The 6,500-nt window shown below is 34.4% G+C and overlaps 1 pseudogene; it reads left to right on the plus strand.

Annotated features, from left to right (window-relative positions):
- Positions 1–244: 244 nt before the first annotated feature.
- LOC127237484 (alpha-2,8-sialyltransferase 8F-like) lies at positions 245–2,152 on the plus strand (annotated as a pseudogene).
- The last annotated feature ends 4,348 nt before the right edge of the window (positions 2,153–6,500 follow it).

A 6,500-nucleotide genomic window follows, 5' to 3' on the forward strand; every position in this document is an offset into this window, starting at 1 on the left:
TGATACTTACAAGTAAATGTCAATAAAAATGTTAGAAATCACTTATGAGATTTTGTACATTGTTGAAGCATCATTTTAGAGCCTTTACCTCTTGATATTTTCATAAGTAAAAATGAGATTGATCTAAAGCCCTTACTGGTTGCTCTGCAAATTAAGCAACAGTTGTCGAATCTGTGTGTGTGTGTGTGTCTGTGTGTATATCCATTTAGTAGGTTGTATTTTGTGTCACCCCTCCTTATTCCAGTGTAACCTCCCCTCAATCACAGGAAATGCTAGTGAAGATGTTGGGAGAAAAACGACCTTGTGACTGTCAATCCCAACATCATAACCCTGAAGTGAGTGCCTACAAGCTGCATAACTCATCAGAACACTTTCTGAATGCTTCATATGTTTATCTCGTTGTTAGGGCTGACATGCCCACAGCGCTGAGCCAGTTTCTGGAGAAAACACAAAAGAACACTCTACAAAGTTTGACATCTCATCCAAGCTGTGTGCACAATATCTCAGGTGTCCTTGTAGTGTCATGAGCTGCATGTTTCTAATCAAAGAAGAAGTTATATCCCCAACTTACAAACAGGGAATTGATTTCTTCCATTTTCAGAGTCTTCATACCTATACACTTCCCTTAGTAGTGAGTGCTTTTTTGACAAAGTTGTTTATGAGTTTGGGGGAAGCCCTAGCACAATGGGACAAAGTACCATTGCTTTCTACTTTCAATAGTTTGTTAGTCAGAATAGTTTCTATAGCTTCTGTAACATAACTGTTATATAGAATGTTCATTTGTTCATAAAAACCCCACATATACTTTGCTCCATTTTTTATTTTTTTGGGGGTTGGTTGTTTGTTTGTTTTGTTGTTGCTTGCTGTCGTAAAAAGAGAGTGCTAGCTAAGGTGTGGTGGGCACATACCTTTAATCCCAGCACCTGAGGAAAGCCAGAGGCAGGCTGATCTCTGTAAGTTTGGGCTGAATCCAGGATGTAGAGTGAGTTCCAGTATAGCTAGAGCTACAGAGAAACTGTCTTGAGAAACAAAACAAAAACAAGAACAATAAAAAGTAAAGGGAGGGACTGCTAATAATTAATAATAAAATAAATTTCAAATTGCCTTAGAACTTCTGAGTGAAAACAAACAGGGTACTGCTTCCAAAAGGCATCAGAAAATTTTACTTGCAAGAGTTCTTCCCATAAACAGTCATTGAAGCATAAGAGGGTGATAGCCTAAGTAGTCAAAAGGTAGTTATAATGAAAACATAACATGTACATTTTCAAGCAGGTATAGGCCTCTGCAAACAAAACTATTTCGTGATTAAGTATGTGTATAATAGATTATAAACTTGTATATAATCCCAAATATATATATATATATATATATATATATATATATATATATGTATAATATTTATTTTAAATAAATTTAAAGGTATTAAAAAAATAAAACAACATTATATAATGTCACTTGGTTTGTAATATAAAACAATAGAAGAAAAGTTCATTCATTAATAAGACTCTGAGATTAAAAAAATAAAAATGGAGATCAGGTATTGAAATTCTTTCCAGCTGATCGATGTCACATGTTAGTGATTTAAACTTTAATGTAATGGATATAAATGATTGTATTTTTTGACCATCATATAACCAAAATTATTGCTTGATATTATTATTGATGTTGTGATGATGATGATTATTTTTTTAACTTGGCAGATACAAGAACTTGAACGAGAAGAAAGAAAGGTTTCTGAAGGATATTTCCAACTATGCGACACATTCCTTCTCCTGCCAGCTTTCTCTACAGGGTCAACACCGGTATCTCTTTTTTTGTGCTCACAAAACCTCAAAGAGTTCTAAAGTTAGGCAAAGGTCCTCTTTCTTCCACCCTAGATACTCATGACACCTGTTCTTTTCTGGAAAACTCAAAGTGGCACAGCTTACCGCTTGTCCACAGGCTTGATGATAGCAAGTATCGCCATAGAACTGGTGAGAACGTGAAACTCTATGGATTCTGGCCTTTCTCTAAGACTGTTAAAAAATTCCCTCTCAGTCACCACTACTATGACAACAAGTTACCCAAGCGTGGTTTCCACCAGATGCCCAAAGAATATAGCCAGATGCTCCATTCATACAGGGTTGTCAAACTGTGCACTTTGGGCAAATGAAATGCCTAAAGTTTCCTAATATGAGAATATTTTCAATAGCTGTGATAGTACTATGTAGTCACCAAACAATGTTAAAGAAGGAAGGAACAGAGAGTGGAGGGTTACAAAGAGTTTCCCAACTTGGTTAGACCAGACTGCCCAGTAACTTTGTAGCCCTCCCCTAGCTCATTCCAGTCATCAACTTTTCTGAAAATGGAGCTCATGGTATTAGACTCTACCCTATCAAATGAGAGAATTTTTTAAAGCCTTTTGAGATAGGATTTGATTTTGAGGCAGAACCTGCTGAATGTTTCCTTGTTACTACTTGTAATAGCCATTTCCACTTTAACCCAGAGTGGTAATGAAACTGAGCCAAAGACCCTTTCTGAAGAGAATGGCTGAATCATGAGTACTCATTGATTACTTAGGTACAGTCCTTCCTTTATTAATAATATCTTACCATTATCTTCTCTCCTAAAAGAGTACTTATAAGAAAATATAATTAACAAAAAGTGTTGATTATTCAGAAGAAAATTCTTTACTTGACAATGCCTGCTTTTGACTTTAGTTAATCTTGGATGTTAGCTGCATTGGGGTGTTGTTCCATTTGGGTCATTTCTTTGTCTCCTTTTGTCTACGTTTACTGCCTTTATCATTTTATACTAACTTCCTGCTCAAGGCTTTGCACCCCTGGTCCCCACCACCACCACTTAAAGTGATCCACTAATGACCCAAGTAGTTACAACACTACAACTTCTCACCTGTTTTCTTGTCTATGGAGTTACCCATCCTATTTTTTAAAACACTGAAATTGCTATTTGATGTCAAGCTCTGGGACTGCACCGGGAGAGTATGAAGATATTTTACCACTGGGAGGAAAAATAGGTGCACATCATTAATTCATAAGATACCACAATCATCATCATGACAGTTATAAACACAGTGCTGGAAAGATCTAGATAGGAAGAGTTAAATCTATTGTAGTAGAATCAAGTTCAATGTAACTGTTTCTGAGAGAAGAGATGGTTCCAAATTAAAACTAGGAAATAGTTCTTAGCCAATGAAGACATTTCAAGGTAGAGGGCACATAATAGGTAAAGACCACTGTCTTGATTCTGGTTATCACAGTGTGCTAAAAGGTAGAACAGGAAGTTACCCTTAAAACTCTATATTGGGAGAGTATAGTGTGTGAAAGGTGATGCTTTGCCTAAACTGTGAAACGGTAATAGTTCAAACCCAGTCACTTCCAAAAGAAAATTTAGGGTGCAAACATCTAGCATATTTCTCTGGGAAGAGATGAATGTTTCCATGAACAATTACACTGGTAAGCACCAGTCTAGAGTAAAATTTGAGTAAATGTTAAATATGATCATTTTATAGTCCTTGCTGATATCCCAGTGATACCCCTTAATGTAAGTCATAAACACATTTATTGTTATTTGACTTAATAAATACTCATATGTACATTCATGCTCATCCATGGATGTTCCCAAGAAATCTAAAATAGGAATATTGAATATAAGCACATATGCCAAGATAACTATATATTTCATTTTTAACTTTATCTTTGTCAGCTTATTGTATATCAAATGGTTTTTATGAGAGAACACTGTGCTATGAATTCTTCATTCTGATGTAGTATAACCTTGTATTTGACATCTGTTTTGTTACTTCAAGTTTTTATATTTTTTTGTTCTTTTATAGCCAACTAAACTTATTAGCTTTATAAATTTATCAAAGTTTCACATAAATATTTTTCAAAGGGTAAAAGGCTTTTTTGTTATATAAAATCAAGTTTATTTATTATCTTTCTTCTTCAGTGAATAGAGGCTCTTTTATGCTGCTAAAAAGATTTAATTAGTTTAAATTTCTCCAGCAACATTGGTCATGTTTCAATCATGCTAATTACAAAAAAATATTTTTTAAAGTAGATCAGAAAACTATCATTTTTTATAGTTAATAAAATTTTTTCTTAAAATATTTTGTGATTAGTAGAAATTAAGTCTTTTTGATAGTGCTGAAAATACAGGATTGATGAACAGAAGTAGTAGACTAGATTGACTAATTATTAAATAATGTGGAGATGTTACAAAACATAATAGCAAAAAAATTATATCCATGTCAGGGAGTTTTGAACTTACTTAGTGTTTTCCCATATAAGATGCTATTTTACCTGGTGTGAGATTTTACATATCAAAAAATAACTCTTCAGTGTCACCTATGTGGATTTCCAGAAATTCTCAGGTAACAAGACGTCACTGATATCACAATAGCCCTGTTTCAACAAAAAAATTCAGTAGAAAAACATTCTTTGAACTTTACATAGAAAATGTGTATTCTCCACCTGCAAACTGTTGACTCATTTCTTGTTTCACAATTGTGTTACAAACCTGATTAGTGCAATTTTGCCATAACTCTACCTGTGGACATAGGCTATAGTCAGATGAGTCCCTGAGATTTCCTGGTGTGGTTGTCTGATCCTGTGTTACCTAGTCCACAGAACTACAAAATACAGTTCAAAAACATTTTTATTTTCTTCTCTTTCTCTTTTTCTTTTCTTCTTTCTTTCTTTCTTTTTGGTTTTATTATAGTGTAAAACATGCAGCAATCCACTGCATACACAAAAGAACTTGACTAATAGTTTGCAGTTCTCAAAGCTGATACGTTGTTTGTAAAAACTCAAGTTTTGCATTTGTGCACTGGATGGCTTGTAGGCCACCTGCCTATCTCCAACACAGTCCTGCTTTGAAACTATTTCCTATATGGGTTTTGGTAGTTGTGATTTTGTCATAATTTGGGGGTTTCTAGCTATTACTCAAACTCTCTTTAGAAGAGTCCACATCTAACATGAGTAGGTAGCTCACTACATCTGGATATTTACTACCTAGGCAATCATCACTTTCCTTTTGTTCTGTGATCTGCCCTAATGCACCTTTGTTCCCCAAACCAACATGACTAGAAAACACTCAAAAATATGCTACATATGAATTATGATAATTCAGCTATATCAGCTACATAATTTGTAAAGCAAACCAATTCTTTATTTCTTATGGTAGATAATCTATCTCAAGCTTCCACCTAAATCAATCACAAAAAGTGACCATTAACTCCTTGTAGGCTTAGAGATCAACTTCATTATATCTGATAACACTGTCATGAACGCTAGGTGGATTGAATTTGATATTGTGCTACTTACTCTCATAGTGTGCCTGTAGGCATTAAATATATGTAGTCTGGATACTAGTGCTGGTAATGGTAGACCTTCAGCTAGGAGTTTTAAGATCACATGCCTTGAAGTTCTAAGAGAAATAGTAGCTTGCTTGGTTTTTGTTTGTTTGTTGTTTGGCATCATTGGACAACAACAAAACAATAAAATTCCAAAATAATTTCTTACCAAATCCATGGGAAAACAAGAAATATATATTCAAGCTATCACTGACAGTGCTGTATGTGAGAAGGACTCTGTAGATGAAAGTGTAGTTATTTGTTTAACCCCCCAAGGAAGGCAAGAAGAGTGTGAGTTTCATGAGTAAGATTTCATGCTACATGTAAATTTAAAGCTAGTAAGTGGACCTTCACAAATAATCAAAGGAATTTTTCCCTGAGAGCTTTGGTTGTAGAGAACACTGAATTGGGCCATAAATTAGACATACTTTTATTTAGAACCTTTTTTCCTTGTTTACAAAAAAATCTTGCTAATTAAATGCTCTATCTTGTTAAGCATCCCAACTCATGCCAGAAAATTCAGGAAACTTTGGGAAAATTTTTGAAAATTGCACATGACAGATATACTATGATCTTAAAACTATTGTAGAAGTATAGTTTTGATGTGACATATACAATATTTTATTTACAGATATATGAAAATATTATTTTGCTATTAAACATTGAAGACATTGCAAGAATATGTTAATATCTTTGTAGACATAAGAAGATTCCTTCTCTCCACTTACCCAAAATTCCAGATCCTGTTTATGTGTGGTTCTGAAGGCTGGATAAAAACAATTTCCTGACCTTTTGTTATCCTGGGGTCATTATCTTCTAGAATCTTCTTTTATAAAAATATTTTTGTCGTGAATGATAAAAATATATTGCTTATGTAATGGAGACAGTCAAACTTTTAATTTTATGTGCATTGGTATTTTTGTCTGGGTGTATACCTATGGGAGTAGTTTCAGATCCCCTGAAATTGGAGGTTAGACAACTGTAGGCTACCATGTGGAAGCGAGAACTGAACCAGGGTTCCCTAGAAGAGCAACCAATACTCTTAACTGATGAACCATCTCTCTAGGCACGACAGACAGCCAAACTCTTTAAAAAGAGATTTTTTGGAGCACAGATCATTACATGGGAAGAAATGGATACCCAC

The sequence above is a fragment of the Phodopus roborovskii genome, unplaced genomic scaffold, assembly GCF_943737965.1.
Source record: "Phodopus roborovskii unplaced genomic scaffold, PHOROB, whole genome shotgun sequence".
Classification (NCBI taxonomy): domain Eukaryota; kingdom Metazoa; phylum Chordata; class Mammalia; order Rodentia; family Cricetidae; genus Phodopus; species Phodopus roborovskii.